The 17,715-nt window shown below is 37.6% G+C and overlaps 1 protein-coding gene across 2 annotated transcripts in view; it reads right to left on the reverse strand.

Annotated features, from left to right (window-relative positions):
- LOC115258243 (dual oxidase maturation factor 1) overlaps positions 1-17,715 on the reverse strand; it is a 439,950-nt gene that overhangs the window by 270,725 nt on the left and 151,510 nt on the right. The window lies entirely within an intron of this gene.

The following is a 17,715-nucleotide window of genomic DNA, read 5'->3' on the forward strand; positions in this document are numbered from 1 at the left end:
ATAACGAATTTTAAATATGTAGGGGGATTAGGGGCATAATGGACACCCGGGGCGAAATGGACACCCCTGTTTTTGCCGAAACCGTTGACTTTTATGTAAAACTTTCAATGCGTAAGTGTAAAGGAACAAGTCATTGTTCTATTTATCAAAAGTACCATTTATATTCCTTCAAAATAACCAAAATATCATTGAAATTGAAGTATGTTTTTCATATGGTGGATTTCAGCAGCAGCAAATAAGGTATTACGAGTGATTGAGTGTGTCCACCATACAAACAAATGAATTTTTAGCTTATCTACATGTATACGCAGATTTAGCAATGGATGCAGTATTACATTTTTGATCAGAACTTACTCAAAATAGCAATTTCAATGTTGTAGTCTATTCGGGGCGAAATGAACACTGGCAATTATGAATGGATGTACGCGCGATGCATACTGTTAGGCGTTTTAGAGAGTTTGAAAATAATCAATCCGATTATTTTAGCCTAAAATTTAATTAATTAACTTTGAAGTTATGTAAACTCGTCTAAGATGGAGTATCATATCTGTGGTATTGATCTCCGTTGGCAAACTACTTAACTGGTCGATATTCTCAAAGATATAGCATAACATATGCAGGGGTGTCCATTATGCCCCGATGGGTGTCCATTTCGCCCCGTACCTTTCCTGCCAGCCCCAAAAAACATACGGTTTTAAATTCATTATTTCTTCACAATAATGACATTCTACCAGCTGTAAATAATTGAAATACGTAGGAAACAAGTTAAAGTTGTAAGCCAACTGATAATATGTTAAGTTTTTGCCGGTTATACAGGTCTAACATGCTCATTTGCTTAGGGTGTCCATTATGCCCCTAATACCCCTAGTATGTTTTTTAGGGCTGGCAGGAAAGGTACGGGGCGAAATGGACACCCATCGGGGCATAATGGACACCCCTGCATATTTTATGCTAATTCTTTGATAACATCGATCAGTTAAGTAATCTGCCTACGGAGATAAATGCCATAGATATAATACTCCATCTTATACGAATTTGCATAACATCAAACTTAATTAAATAAACTTTAGGCTAATATAATCGGATTGATTTTTTCCAAACACTCTAAAACGCCTAACAGTATGCAATGCGCGTACATCCATTCGTAATTGGCGGTGACCAACAATCCACAATGAGTGCATCGAAGCCGCGATGGAAAAATTGGACACCGAAGGTAGACGAAGCTCTATGCCGGCCGGACATGGCTTGAGGTGTCCCAAGACTCTATTATCGGGACAAACCAAAGGACGGAGAATCTGTACGTCAGAATATTTGAGAAGTTTGTACAGAAAATGATGTCACTGGCAATCCAGAGCTGCAAGCCCCCAGTGAAATCAAAAGAAGGTGGCATTCAATCAATAAGAGTGTCAGCAAATTTGCTTGGTGCATGGCTCAAATCAATGCTCGTCCGCAGGTGGTCCTTCTCCGGAAGTCAATTTGAAGAAGGCGTTGCTACAACGGGAAAGACATCATTCACCATGATGAATTGTTTCCGGATTCTGGAGAGTGCCCCGAAGTGGCAACAATACCACATCGCAAAGGTAAATATTATCTTAAGTACCGCAAACTCGACAAATCGTAATAATCATATTTTTAACTTGCAGGGACCTAGCACCGAAACGTCCAATAGATCCTACCTCTGACGACGGAATTGAAGCTTTTGCTGAAACGGGAGAAGGCCGCGACGCCTGCAAGAAGAAAAATCTGAACAATTGGCTAGTTTTGAGCTAGTCAAATCTGGCCGGCTTTTGGCGGGAGCAGCTCAGGCGAAACTACACGAAGCATTGAAGAGAATCGCCAGCCATCTGATCATGTCGATTGATATGTCCGGGTTGATCAGTACTGTGAATACAGGGGATACTCAAAATAACTGGGACAAGTAAAAATTTCACTTTTCAAAAAATGTTCAACTCGCTGTAACTTTTCGAAAAGGGCATCAAATATTCTCAAATTTTTACTGTAAGCTCATCAACTAGTTGTGTATCAGTGGTTCAAATTTGGAAAAGATCGGGCTATTCTACACGAAGTTATAAAGATTCTAGGAAAGGGTATAATTATTTGATAGCCAACATTGAGTTGTTATATCTTCGGATTCAATGAACCGAATGCAATGAAATTTTGATCATTTATGACTAATATAATGAACTTTAAAAAACAGTTGACTTAATTTGAAATCATTAATAAGAAAAAAAGTTATGGCGATTTCATTTATTCCATGTTTTCTCAGTAAATTTATTTATTTTTCTTATGCATCCCATTACTTTTTCAATTTAATGAAGGCTATTTGGTTGCTTTCCTTTGAAACACAAATATATTGAATTCAATTAGAGGGAATTTAAATGAACTATAATTACTATCTCGAATTTTGGAACGATGATGAATTTTTTGATAAATTGGTGTTATATTAGAAAAATAATCTAATCGAAATAATTTTCTTTCGTGTGAAGAATTTTAAGTTTAGTCAAATGTTTTTAATAGCTCATTATATAAGTCATAAATGATCAAAATTTCATTGCATTCGGACCTTTGAATCCGGAGATATAACAGCTCAAAATTGGCTATCGGATAATTTTACTTTTTCCTAAAACTTTTATAACTTTGTGTAGAATGGCCCGATCTTTTCCAAATTTTGACCACTGATACATAATTAGTTGATGAACTTACAGTAAGAAATTGAGAATACAGTAAAACCTCCATGAGTCGATATTGAAGGGACCATCGACTCAAGGAAATATCGAGGAGTGGAACAAGAATCCTTTGGAAAGCTTTTTAGGGGGACCCTCACAGTAACCCAGAAATTTTTTTTTAGTATGGAAAAATTTACCTCCATGAGTCGATATCGAGTCAAAGAACATCGACTCATGGAGGTTCGACTGTATTTGATGCTCTTTTCGAAAAGTTATAGCGATTTGAACATTTTTTGAAAAGTGAAAATTTCACCTGTCCCAGTTATTTTGAGTATCCCCTGTAGGTTCTACGAGATAGAGCAACAGCGGATTGTGGCAGAAACCTTGAAGGAAGTAGTAGCAGCTACTGTCCAAGCTATGGAACAGCCATACGTTTCTGAGGAATCCGAAGAGAAAGTGGAAAACTATGTTCCCGAAGAAGAAGAAATAGAGCGGCTTGATGTGTCATTATATTATGAAGAAGAAGAAAAAGACTGAAACACAACATGTTTGGTTGAATTTGAACGTTTTTACCAAATATGTTCGAAAAAATGAACTGATTCGTATTCTAGTTAATTGTGTATCTTCAAAAGTCTCAACGGCCTCATAGTTTCTTCAGAGGTTCTCTCAAGGATTCTTCTTTGAGTTTTTTCAGCTGCAGTGCAGTGCTGCAGAAAATTGTTCAGGGTTTCTTCCAGGAGCTCATTCAGAGATTGTTCTAGGAGTTTTCTCAAGGATTTCTTCTAGAGTTCCTCTGGTTTTTCTGCCAGAAGTTTTTCCAGAAGTTTCGTCAGGGTTTCTTCCAAAAAATATCTAGTGAAGAAATCACTTCATAGATTTTTACAGGAGTTCAATCAGAGATTTTTTAAAGAGTTTCTACACGGATTACTGCAGAAATTACTGCAAATTTTCTTCCAGGAACTACTTTAAAGATTCCTCCAAAAGTATTTTCATGGATTTCCCCAGGAGTTCCTTTGAGGTTTTCTAAAAAATATTTCAGAGATTCTTCCAGAAATTCCTTTACAGATTCCTCCAGGAATTCCTTCAGGGATTCCTACAGAAATTCTTTAGGGGATTCCTACAGGAATTCCTTTGGGAAATCCCTGAAAAAAAAGTCCTGGAGGAATCCTTGAAATAATTTCCAGAGGAATCCCTGGAAAAAGTCCTGGGGAAGTCCATGAAAATCTTCTAGAGGGACCCCTGGGACAAATCCTGGAAGACTCCTTGAAGAAATGTCTGGGGGAATCCATTAAGAAACTGCTGAAGCAATTTCTGGAAGAATTCCTGAAAGAATCTCTAATGGAATTCCTGGAAGAATCCCCGAAGGAATTCCTGGAAAAATCCCCGAAGGAATTCCTGGAGGAAACCCCGCTGAAAGAATTCCTGGAGGAATCTCTGAAAGAATTCCTGGAATAATCCCCAAAGAAATTTCTGGAGGAATCCCCGTAGGATTTCCTGAAGGAATCTCCGAAAAATTCCTGATGGAATCCCCAAAGGAATTCTTGGAGGACTCTCTGAAGCAATTCCTGGAGGAATCCCTGAAAGAATTTCTGTAGGAATCCCTGAACGAATTCACGGAGGAATCCCCGAAGAAATTACTGTAGAAATGTCTGAAATCCTTGAAAAAAAAATCCTGGAGGAATCCCTGAAGTAATTCCTAGAGAAAAACTCTGAAGGAATTTCTGGACGAATCTCCGAAGGAATTCATGGAGAAATTCCCGAAGGAATTTATGGAGGAATCCCCGAAGGAATTCCTGAAGGAATCCCCGAAGGAACTACTGAAGGAATGTTCGAAGGAATTCCTGAAGAAATCTCCGAAGGAATTCCTGGGGAATTTCTGAAACAATTCTTGGATGAATCCATGAAGGACTTCCTGGACGAATCCCTAAAGGAATTCCTGGAGAAATCCCTGGAGGAGTCCCCGGAAAAAAAATCCCGAAGGAATCCCTGAAGGAATTCCTGGAGGAAGCCCCGAAGGAATTCCTGGAGGAATCCCCGAAGGATTTCCTGGAGGATCTGAAGAAATTTCTAAAAGAATGCTTGGATGAATTTCTGAACGACCAACTGGACGAAGGATTCTTCCAGGAATTCCTGGAGGAATTCCCGGAGAAATCCCTGAACGAATAGTTGAAGGAATCCCTGACGATTTTATTTGGAAGAATCTGTTGAAGATTCCGGAGAATTTTTGAAGGAATTCCTGAAAGAATAACTTGAAAAATCATCAAAGAAATCCTTAAATTAATTTGTAAAAGATTCCTTGAATTATTTCTCAGAGAAATCCGTAAAGGCATTTTAGAGGAATCCCAAAAGTAACTTTTGGAGGAAACACTGAACAATCTCTGAAAGTTTTTTTTTTCTCATGGATTCATGAATTCGTTCAGAGATTCCTCTAAGGTTTGCTCTACGCATTTCTATTGGATTTCCTTCTGGGATTCCTCAAGCATTCAATTCTTAGATTTCTAGTAGTTTCTTCAGGGATTCTTCGAGGAATAATTTCAGGGATTCGTCTAAGAATTCCTTCAGGGATTCCTTTTAGGAATCTTTCAGCACTATGGTACTATCCCTAAGCATTCTTCCAAAGATTCCTTTCTTGAATTATTTTAGAGATTTCTCCACGAATTCTTTCAGTGACTCCTCCTGGAGTTTCTTCTGAAATTCCTCCATGAATTTCTTCATGAATTCTTCCATGAATTTCTTCAGGGATTCCTCCTAGAGTTGCGATATTGATTTCTCTAGGAGTTCATCCGGGGATTCTGCAATAAGCTTTTTATTGAGGATTTTTTTCCAGGAAGTCGTTTTGGGATTTCTTCTTTGAAAATTCTTTCAGCGATTCCAGTAGACGTTCCATCAGAGATCCCCCCATGAAATCCTATATTATCTCTCCTATGACCCCACGGGGCCCATTTATAGGCAACTTCGATGCATACTTTCAAATGCGGTTTTCTCTGGAATTATTTATGAATGTTGCATGTTTGACGGTCTTAACATAAAGAGGGGACATGACACTTGTTATAAAATTTCACTCTGGGACTATGCATCCAGCTTTCCACGCTCTTTACGGCCCTACGGATAGTAGTTCGTGGTGTCTGTGCATACACCTATTGGAATTTATTTTCTGTCTGTATTAACGAGATTTTTAGCCCTAGACTAGTTCATCTCGGGACCCACGCTTCACTTCCCTTCCGAAAGAAGAAACTCACATTTTGTGAGTTTGTCGGGAGTGGGATTCGATACCAGGCCCTCGGCGTAATAGTCAAGCGTTCTAACCATCACACCAGGTCCGTTCAACTGTATTGGAAGATCCGCAACATCCAGGCGGAGTATATGGGATTATACTGCTGCCTCGGCCACCTCCCTCGCTCAAATTACATCGAGAGATAGATGAATATGTCCAACTACCAGTAGACCAGCGGATTGCACGACAAATCCTCACCGATTCGCAGATGACAGAACATCCTCGTATACAGGTTGACCCAACGCAAGGACTACGCTTTGCTTCCTGGAATGTAAACGGTTGTCGGACCGAACTAAAGTGAGAGGCTACACTGTTCAACACTAAGTTTGGGATGAGAACAAAAAAAAAACAGGGGCTTGTGACCATAGAAGTGATATTGGAACGTTAGAAAATAACTGTTAGAAAATAATAAAACAACCCTTAATACCGAAAACGCCTAAAATATGCAGGGCATGTTCTAATGCGCATATCAATTGAACACCCCAAGTTCTCCATACCAACTTCGGTTATAAACTGTGAAGACCCGATCCAATATTTTTCAAAAATTCATTCACTATGATACTTCTACGATCTCAAAACCCTGTTCTTTTTTTTCTCTCTCCCATAACACCAAATTTTGTAAAATTTTGCCGAGCAGTGCTATCGACACCGTTTTAATTAGTCAACTATTAACCCTTCTCTTCTGAAACGCTCTAGTGTTCAAAAGAAATATCGTGAGACGTTGCAGAACTGACCTTTGAACATAGATTCTGAAGCTAGCGTTGAAGATGTATGGCGAACCTTGAAAAACAAGGTGCAAGAGTCTGCTGATGCTGTTTTATCAAAGCCCTCACCCAAGCTTTCTACTAGGAAAAGTCGACTTGCCTACGCTAAGCTGAAGAAGATTTCGTTTTGGGCTAATCGGTCTGCTCATCCAAAGTGGAAATATGGTTTACGGGACGCAAAGGAGGACTTCAAACAGGCTTTAAAGGTGTTTGAAGCCTTTTTTACGAATTTGCAGCGATACCCTGCTGGAGAGAGGATCAACCGTACATTTAGGTATTTAAAACGCTATAAGAAGAAGAAGAATCGGTCAAAGCTGAGCGGGGGTACTATACGGCTGGAAGATTGGGTGCCTACTGTTGATGATCAACTAATGATCCCACCAGATCAAGCTGCATTCCTACCAGAACGTTCGACTGTTGACCATCTACATGTACTTCAGCGCATTCTACAAGAACGGTGGAATGGTGGAAAACCTCCGTTCCTAATGTCTTTGGATATTCAGATAGCTTTTGATCGCGTGGTTTTAGATTCATTCCCTGCAGTTTTGAGAGGTGAATAATGCTATCATTCTTTCATCAGTTTCTGTATCTGTTGAAACTCTTTTCCGTTCATCAATCGGCATCTGGAATGTTTGAGAGGTGGGCAGCAGCAGGTCATTTGGAAAGGGCAGCTGTCAAGGCCGTTTCAAAGAACCCGGCGCATCAAACAGGTTTGTCCCCTATCCCCTCTTATTTTTAATCTCATCATTGAGTCTGTTTTGGAATCTGTTGAGGATGAGGTGGATATTTGACGCCTAAACCAAACCGTTCGTATTACTTTGCCCTTGATACTTACTTTTGCGGATGATCTTATTGTAATGGTCGAGTATCTTGAACTTATTTTACCGAAGCTTATCGAATATCTTTCGTTTGTTGGTCGTGACCAGAACCGAGCAAAATGTAAAGTACTTGTTCGAGACCCAAATGATGAGGCTGACTCTGAAATTACTTTCTGCGGAATGACCTACAGGGGATAATCAAAATAACTGGAACAGGTGAAATTTTCACTTTTCAAGAAATGTTCAAATCGCTGTAACTTTTCGAAAAGGGCATCAAATATTCTCAAATTTTTACTGTAAGTTCATCAACTAGTTTTGTATCAGTGGTCAAAATTTGGGAAGGATCGGGCCATTCTACACAAAGTTATAAAGGTTCTAGAAAAAGTTATAATTATCCGATAGTCAATTTTGAGTTGTTATATCTCCGGATTCAATGAACCGAATGCAATGAAATTTTGATCATTTATGACTCATATAATGAGCTATTAAAAACATTTGACTAAACTTAAAATTCTTCACACGAAAGAAAATTATTTCGATTAGATTATTTTTCTAATATAACACCAATTTTTCCAAAACTTCATCATCGTTTCAAAATTCGAGATAGTAATTATAGTTTATTTAAATTCCCTCTAATTGAATTGAATATATTTATGTTTCAAAGAAAAGCAACCAAATAGCCTTCAATTAATTGAAAAAGTAATGGGATGCATATGAAAAATAGATAAATTTACCGAAAAAACATGGAATAAATGAAATCGCCATAAGTTTTTTCTTATTAATAATTTCAAATTAAGTCAACTGTTTTAAAATTTCATTATTTCATTATTCATTAAGTCATAAATGATCAAAATTTCATTGCATTCGGTTCATTGAATCCGGAGATATAGCAGCTCAAAATTGGCTATCGGATAATTATACCTTTTTCTAGAACCTTTATAACTTAGTGAAGAATGGCCCGATCCTTTTAACCACTGATACACAACTAGTTGATAAGCTTACAGTAAAAATTTGAAAATATTTGATGCCCTTTTCGAAAAGTTACAGCGAGTTGAACATTTTTTGAAAAGTGAAAATTTTGCCTGTCCCAGTTATTTTGAGTATCCCCTGTACAAGACATCTGAGCCAATGCGTTACTTGGGAATTCATTTGACTGCGTGTTTGGATAGACCGTTGACCGTGAGGACTCGATGTAGGAACGCTGTTCGGGTTTCTCGGGTAGTTATGGATTTCCTCAAGAAGCATCGACCGACCTGGCAATTTGGAAGAATTATCTACGAGACTGTCGTTGCTCCTACCATGCTTAATGGCACACAAGTGACTGTACTGGCTAAGTGCAGTCGCAGATCTCTGCGTGAATATGAGACATGGATTGTACGAGGTATGATATCTTTGTGCAGAAATGTTGCTCAGCCCTTCCACGATCTGTTAATTTACTTCTCCAAAAAAACGCCAAATTACATAAAAGCACGTATTTAAAAGGGAATCGAAAGTTTTTTGCAATTCAAAGTTATGTACAAATTTCCTTAAGACTTTCAATTTTATTACCAATACACAGTCATTCATTTTTCTTCCAACCGTTAACCGTAATTATTTTTTTCCTCATATAGGGTATTGGTTCCCTTATTAAGCATGTGGCTCCCATTTTCATCCCACGAAAAACAAAGGATTAAAGCGCTGTTTGTTTTGTTTTTTATTTTTGCATTTTTTGTTAGAAGTGAGCACCAATGAAAACAAAAAGAACGGAGTCAATCGGTGCCGTAATCGCTTGTTTTCGAATAGGATGAAAATGGGAGCATGAGATTACTGATGGCACACATACCCTAATTGGCATTAAGCATTCGGAAGATATAGCATCTCAGCAATGATACTGAAAATTTTAAAACATTTCAGCAACAGGTTAAAAAAATATTGCAGTTTGAAATTTATGAATGAATTGAGTTTTATATTTAGCGCTTATTACAATTAATTCTGTTTCTATAAATTTATGCCATCATCAAAAAAAAATTCGCAATGCTGTGGGTTATTTTTAAACAAAAGCTTCTTATCCCTATCCTTATCCCGAATTTAATTTGCAATAGAACATTTAGAGGTCTATTGCTTTTACATAATATTCTCATTACACCAATACATATTATTTGTTGTAATGGTATATAACATATATAACACAATGGTATAACACATATATAACACAACTTTGATGAGTGATCGGTCATGTAGACAACAATAACTATAGTCGGTTTTCTTATATTGTGCAGTCTGTTTATTCCGAACGTGAAGCGAACACGTGTTCAACAATGGTGAGACCTAAATCACACGAAGAAAACCGCCACGTTGTGTGTGGTTTGTGTTTTGCAAAATCTGGTACTATGAGAAAAGTTTCAGAGTTACATAAAAATACAATAAGTGAGTATTTCATAAGTGATTGCAAAAAACGTGAAGCTGATTATCCGGATGTGATTTGTGGAACTTGCCGAATTGTTTGTGACCAGTATGCCGCTGGTTTCACACGGAAAATTAGCCTGCACAAATACGAACAAAAAAGTTTTGCTATCACCAGGTCAAAGCAAAAGTGCTCTTGCCACATATGTGAAACCGCTCGTTCAACAATCAAAAAGGTTCCCGAACAGGTAAAACGTGGTCGCCCTAGACTAACTGAGATGAAGTCCAAAAATGTCAAACGAATTTGTAACGATTGTTTATCGGAAATCGGAAGAGGGAAAAGGCATTTTTGCAATGTGTCTGAGCGTGTCAGCAGTGTTCAACACTTTGCTGGATGACAATCCTTCAATCTCTCGAGCTGGTGAAGCTGCAGTATCGAATTTCCTGAATGCAAAAACGTCTGCGGCAGGAAGTTCAACCATCAAATTGAGGAATAGAAGAGGAAAGCCTTCGATTTTCCAGATAAATTGGTAAATTGAGTTGTTGAAACAACGAAACGCTAATCAATTCTAAAACAAAAATTACAGCTCTTCGGAACCTTCCTCTATTGCCTCTGTTTATGCAAAAAATGTTTACGAGCTAAAAACCAACAACAATCTGAGTATCACTAAAACCTTGAGCGTTGCAAGAAATTTTCGCAAATTTGGCGTAAATTTTGAAACAAATTTGAAAGATGAACTAAGTTCTTTGAATAAGCAGCTGCAGAATTTCTTCGCCATCAAGAGCTTGGGTGACATTGGAGGAAACAGCCTAGTTGGAGATGTGCCGGTTGTATTTTGCACCAATGTTAAAGAACTTATTGAGCAAATTATGGCGTCTCGCAATATTAACGAAGAGAATGTATTAATTAAATTTGGAATTGATGGCGGAGGTGGATTTTTTAAAATAACGTTATCTATAATTTCGTCGAAACAACAATCGAAAACAGAACGTTTTAAAGATGGTGGAGCTCGTAGGTACAATCCCGTTCAAAAGTTTGGGGTCACCCCCTCAAAAACATGTCATCTTTTTAGGCCCATATCTCCGCCAATTTGCATCCGATTTCTAAACCCTAGGTTTCATTCAAAAGATAATAAGCCAAAGAAACTTTGAACATGATTTAAAAGAAACTTTTTTAAAAAATTTTGTATGTAAGCTTAACCCAAAGTTGCCAAATTTTCTAAAAAATGAAAATAAACTTACGGCAGTGTCGCTGGAAGTTGGGTCGACCAAATTTCAAGATGAGAGCGGTAATATGACCCATTTTCTATTAGCTTTCAGCTGCTTTTTACAGAACTTAGCTAAAAATTCTAGAAAAAAAGTTGTTAAGTAAATTAATCCTTGATGTCATCGACCAAAAGTTTGGGGTAGATTAGCGGAAAAATATGGGAATGTTTCTCCGATTTGGAAGTTTCTAGGACTGCAGAGCATCGATGGAATAATTGCGGGAGACTTAACAATAATTAACATTATTTCGGGTATAATGGCTCACTCATCTGCGCATCCGTGTCTTACTGTGGCACAGAGAAAAAAAACCTCATGAATAGTAGCGGAAATTTGAGAACGATTGGAAACATTAAAGAGAACATGCAGCAGTGGAAAGCAAGTAATTGTAAGTCTGCGAAACGTTATGCCTGCTGCATAATTGAACCTCTAGTTAACGGTGCAGACCAGCAGTTGATATTAACTGCTATTCCCCCACCTTCTCTGCATATAGGGTAAAAAATATAATTTGGACATGTATGTAATTTGGACAGGCACGGCGTTGTATGTCTTGTTCCGGAGAGCTTATAAAAGTAGATACTTCTCAATATCGATTATTGGATCAAGTAGACCCTATTCTGATGACTTACGGTGAAAGTACGCTTAACAATTAAGAATTTACTTCAAAATTATCGAAAATGTAAATTATTTCACTAAAACCCTTCAAATGCACTGGTATGCAAGACGACATACTCTTCACAGTCGCATACAATATTCGCCTCAAAATCGTTGAATTAATAACTGTAAGAAATTGAAAAGCCTTAGTGCAATGAAAAATGTTCAATGAAGAAACATTAGGCAGCCAATCTCTTACATTCATCTAGAACGCATAAAATAGGTGGTGTCCAAAATACATTACAAGTTTTCTACTGTAAATATATTTTGGTCATCTGACAAACTACATGGGGATGCTGTGCGATTGCATACTTGGAGGCTTATTCTGTGGGTCTGGCGATATTTTCTCGATTTTAACAAAAACTGTAATAGTTATGTAATTAGATGCCTGTTAAGCGGAGAAATTTGATTATTCGTAAGAAAATATTTCTTAATTTATGATACTTCCATGATTTAGCAGTATTCATGGCTAAATATTGAGATAATTGCCCTGTCCAAATTATATATACCTGGGGGTGTCCAAAACATATATTCGGTGTCCAAAAAGTAATTCTAACAGGCGATTGGAAATTGTGGTTTTCTCAGCTTAAAATGCTTTCGTTAAGGTTTTTGTCACCAGGAACGCAAAGTACAGTCATATTATAAGCGTATTAGGAACTTTGCGAAATAATCAATTACTTTCTAAGGAAGCTAGGGGATGATTTTTCCAACGTTGTCTTCAGCCTGTCCAAAATACATGAATTACCCTAACCCTCGGAATTGTCAACGCGATATACAAAGTCGTCGAAACATCCAATTCACAAATTGCTCAAATGTGGGCCAATAAGGCTGGAGTGCGACATCAACAACGCACCATTAGCTTCACTGGAAAAGCTTGCCATAGTTTGATGGAGTCGCTAGATGCTCTTGAAGCAGATGTTGCACTGCGAGGCTTTTTAAACGTAAGTGTACTATCACCATTTCATTTAACAACTTTAATTCTAAATGTATTTCAGGCGTTTAATCTCTATAAAAGTATATACAGTGACCCCACACCGATGAATCACCTTAATTTTGAACACTATTTACGAATCATCATGTTGATCAAATGAGTGATCCATAAACTGTGGTCATTTTTGCCGATTCATAAATTGTGGGGTCACTGTACAAAGCATGTTTCATGCAAAAGCTGAACCCAGGATATGTAACGATGATTGAAGAATTCGGAGAGATATGGGAGAATTTGAAGTTGCCGAACTCTTCAAAGTTCCATATTTTAAGGTTTCATGTTAAACAATTTTGTGATAAGACAGGACAATCTCTTGGGGTGTTTGGAGAACAAGCATACGAAAAAAAAGTGTCTACAGTGACTTCACAGAAACAAGGGGAAGATATCGCACTCCAAACACCTCAAAATCCTATTTGAGGAAGCTTTTGAGTGCTGTGGTTGATTATTATAGTGGACATTTGATTTAGGATTTCCTTTTATTTTTTTATTTTTTGTAACAAATACAAAATTAACCTTATTGACCAATCAATGAAATATGTCCACCATGTCTTTTTACGTAAATAAAAAAAACTTGAACAAACTGTACTAAACTATGTATTTCAAAAACAACTACATCTTTACATCTATTCAAATATTTTTAGTCTTACGTTAGGCTACTTAAACAAATTTTTATTTGGAGCTAATTTAAATTCAGAGAAATGTCTAAATATGTAGATCTTAAATTTTGAGCAGCAAAAACGTTTGATTACGTTGATGAAATGTTTTCAAATTTGCAGTATCATTGCTTGAATTTATCTTTCAAATGCCAAATGCTTAGCAAGTGAGGAAAAAATATATGCAACAGTTAAACAAAATAAATCATTATGTATTTGTAACAAAATCGAAAAGCGTAAGGGAATTGGTATATAATTTCAAATTGAAAAAAGTTTCGACTCCCTCGATGAAACATTTTGAAATCAACGGAGGTGATGCCTGAATACTGTAGCTTTCGAATGACGGTTGTCAAATTGATAGACATTTTTTTTGTTAATAACGGTTTTTGGCACACCGTGAGGAGGGTACAGTTAGCCTAGTGGTTAAGGCTATGGATCGCCAATCCGGAGACGGCGGGTTCGATTCCCGTTCCGGTCGGGAAAATTTTCCCGACTCCGTGGGCATAGAGTATCATTGTACTTGCCTCACAATATACAAGTTCATGCAATGGCAGGCAAAGAAAGCCCTTGAATTAATAACTGTGGAAGTGCTCTAAGAACACTAAGTTGAAGCGAGACAGGCCAAGTCCCAGTGAGGACGTCGAGCCATAACGAAGAAGAAGAAGGAATCATGGTTATGTGACTGGCTTGGCCATTCTCAAGAAACTTTCAATTTAAGTTTTCTTTTAATCAGTTTAAGAAACGAGATTGAAAATGGACTTTCTTAAACATATCTCTCTCTCTTCTTGGCGTAACGTCCTCACTGGGACAAAGCCTGCTTCTCAGCTTAGTGTTCTATGAGCAATTCCACAGTTATTAACTGAGAGCTTCCTTTGCCAATGACAATTTTGCATGTGTATATCGTGTGGCAGACACGAAGATACTCTATGCCCAAGGAAGTCAAGAAAATTTCCTTTACGAAAAGATCCTGGACCGACCGGGAATCGAACCCGTCACCCTCAGCATGGTCATGCTGAATACCCGTGCGTTTACCGCCTCGGCTATATGGGCCCTATTTCTTAAACATATAACAGTATCGAATTTCTTTTAAATGTATTTTGTTTATACACAAGAGTCGCTTGGGTAATATACAAAATTTAGATCAATATTATCCTGAATTGGGATCAATACTACCATATGTTTTATTCTAAAATATCACTACTTTTTTGTTGTTCTTACCAAAGGTTGTCAATTGATTATTTCGACAATAATTCTTCTTGCGATGCTATTGATGCTTACCTGTAAAAAAAAAGAAATCAAAGACTAAATTATGATTTTATTTAAAAACAATTTCAAATCTCAAAATTTTAAAACCAAAAATAACTACTACTACAATTGTCCTAATTAAGTAAATACTATTTCTTTTCTTATTCACTTTCTGATTGGATAACTCTAATTTACACATATCAAACAAAACATACGCAGATCGAAAACAGAGTGTGAAAATCTGTGAAATATGACGCACATAATTGGATCGTGAGATATCACAGAAGTTTCCATGACATATCATGTAAAAGTCATAAAATGTCATGTAAACCTTCATTATATGTGATTATATGTCATGTGATTCATCATAACTTTTCGTATTTACATGACATATAGCAGAAATATCATGTAAGCCATCATAACACTAAGGCGCTGTTCATAAACTACGTAGACTCAATTTTGGCAATTTCAGACCCCCCCTCCCCCCTCGTAGACTTTCGTCCATACAAAATTTTCGAAATTTGTAAGGACCATAGACTTTGGCCAGACCCCCCCGTCCCCCCTCAGATTCTACGTAGTTTATGGACAGCCCCTAAGTGTACATGACTAAAATGAATTTTACATGACGTGTAATTTTCATTATTTTTATCTGTGATAGTTGTTTTTGATGATTGTTTCTCTTCGTTTATTGCTTTATCGCTTTATCGATATTCTACGCAGCAGTGAAGCAGTGTCGATGTTTCATGCTAATTGTAGACACGAGTTAAGTAATAAGAATTTTTTTTTTGAGATTCGTTCTGGAACTACTTCTGATCTTCCTGTCTGAGTTTTCCCAGGGTCATAACCAGGATTTGCTTTGAGGTTTTTTCGAAGATTCCAACCGGAAATTCTTCTGGAATTCTTTTCAAAATTCTTTAATTCTTCTAACATTCCTTGAAGGATTCCTGGGAATTTTTCCAGAGTATTAACTAGAACTAGAAGTCTCTCTCAGTAACTGTATCTGCTGGTATGGGCAGTTGATCGACACTACAACTTGTGGGAGGGTGATAAAATCGGTTGCAGATGAAATCGAGGCGTGAGCATGTATTTAATATCTCAAAAAGTACAGAAGAATTTATACAACGTGTTCGAACTCAAGTTGAGGTCCTTGGCTAGTAATAGTAGTTTACGCAACAAGGTGCAGAATGACGATTTTTACAGCACGAGGCGTACATTTATCCAACGAGGCTTGCAGAGTTGGACAATTACGACGAGTGCTGGAAAAATCGAGTTCTGCACCGAGTTGCGTACAACGTTTTTTTTCAATTTCATAATTTATTTTTATACCCTTGAGGATAGTTTTTAACAAAACTTTTTCATAAAACTGCACACTGATGTTCATAGCCATGTTTAAGAAAATCTGAACATAACAGGTGCATACTGTGCAGTTGTCACAATTTTTCAAAACTGCGTCCAGAAAGCATCAAGAAGTTGACCAAAACTGAAAACAGTGCTGTAATGGTTCATTACGCAACGCAAATCAGTGCTGTAATGAACCATTACAGCACTGTTAATTTGGTGTGGGAAAGTAGGCCTTTTCCTGTCAGATTTGTGTGAGGTAAAACAGCCTATTACGATGAGAAATTGCAAAAAAAACATTTTCAACAAATTACGTGTCCTGATTCATGCAAAGTAAAACACCATCAGCTACGGCAATCACCCCTGTAACTCTCTAGCTCAGGGAATAGGGGATTAGGGTTCTCAGGGTCGCTTTATAGGATGGCTTGAACCCTCAGTTTCCTCACTCGTTTGGGGACACTTCACTAACAGGAACTAAAGAATAATCTTCTCACAAATAGAGCACAGTATCAAACAGGAATGAACGGTCATATAAACACAGACAATAAAAGGGGGGGGGGGGGCAACTCGACTATACAAATGGTTTCCGACGGATCATGGGAACAGCGAGGCTTGTAGACTCCGTTATGAGTCCGGAACAAGGCGGAAAACACAAAATGGTGAAAAAGACATTACCAGGGCTGCGTTCTGAATGAATTAGCTAACATTGAGGCAATTTACATAGTACAATAATTTATTCTATGGTGACGTCACATAATAGGGCTACTTGCATGATCCGGATATTCATTGGTGGATGTTTGGTGGTTGTTCGACTTCATCGGCGGCCATAGCCGATGTTATTCACGGAAAGTGGCGGGGCGCAGGCAGATAGCGATGGCTGCAGATACCAGCGGGAACTATGAATGGCAATGGCGGCTCCTACAGGCAGGCCGGTGAACCAAAATAGTCGTTGGTGGAATGGGTCATCACCTCGCGCCGGGACGCAGTTTCGAGGCACGAAACACCGTTTTCCGATCGATGACGGGAACGTTCGCCCGGGAAAGTGGTTCCCGGGGATCTTCTGTCGGTAGTAGAACAAAAGCACAGAGAAAAAGGCCCAATTGTTGGACCTAACCACACTTATTAGCACCTTATGACGTCACTATGCAAAGCCCTATAAATTGCCGTGCTATAACAATAAACTTAAGAATTTACCTTTTTCTATGGTTTCTTCACACACTTTAACTTTTTGTTGTGCTTGGTTTGTTCGTTTTTAGCTTTAACGTAATAGTAACTGTAGGAAATAACATATTATTTTTAAGTTGATTCTACCAATTTTCTACTCACTAAGTACGATAATATTTGCATGTTTTAGACCGTTTTACATTTGCACTAATCGTTACTAACAATTGCTTTGACCTAATACAAAAGAAACAACACTGAATAATAAAACTTTCACCATTTATAAAAATTAACAATTAACATACAAACTCTACAATCTACACACGCGCGCACTACTACTCTGTTCAAATATCACGATCGGAAAAGAAAGTCAGAGAGGAAGCTCTGAGCTTTTTATAGACGAGTCAAACATACATTTAACATTCTTCATACAAGTAACATAAAATTACATTGTATGCACCTTTAATGCCGGAAACATGAACGAACACCCTATTTTTGCTGGCTCCATC

Source organism: Aedes albopictus, chromosome 2 (assembly GCF_035046485.1).
Source record: "Aedes albopictus strain Foshan chromosome 2, AalbF5, whole genome shotgun sequence".
In the NCBI taxonomy this organism is placed as follows: domain Eukaryota; kingdom Metazoa; phylum Arthropoda; class Insecta; order Diptera; family Culicidae; genus Aedes; species Aedes albopictus.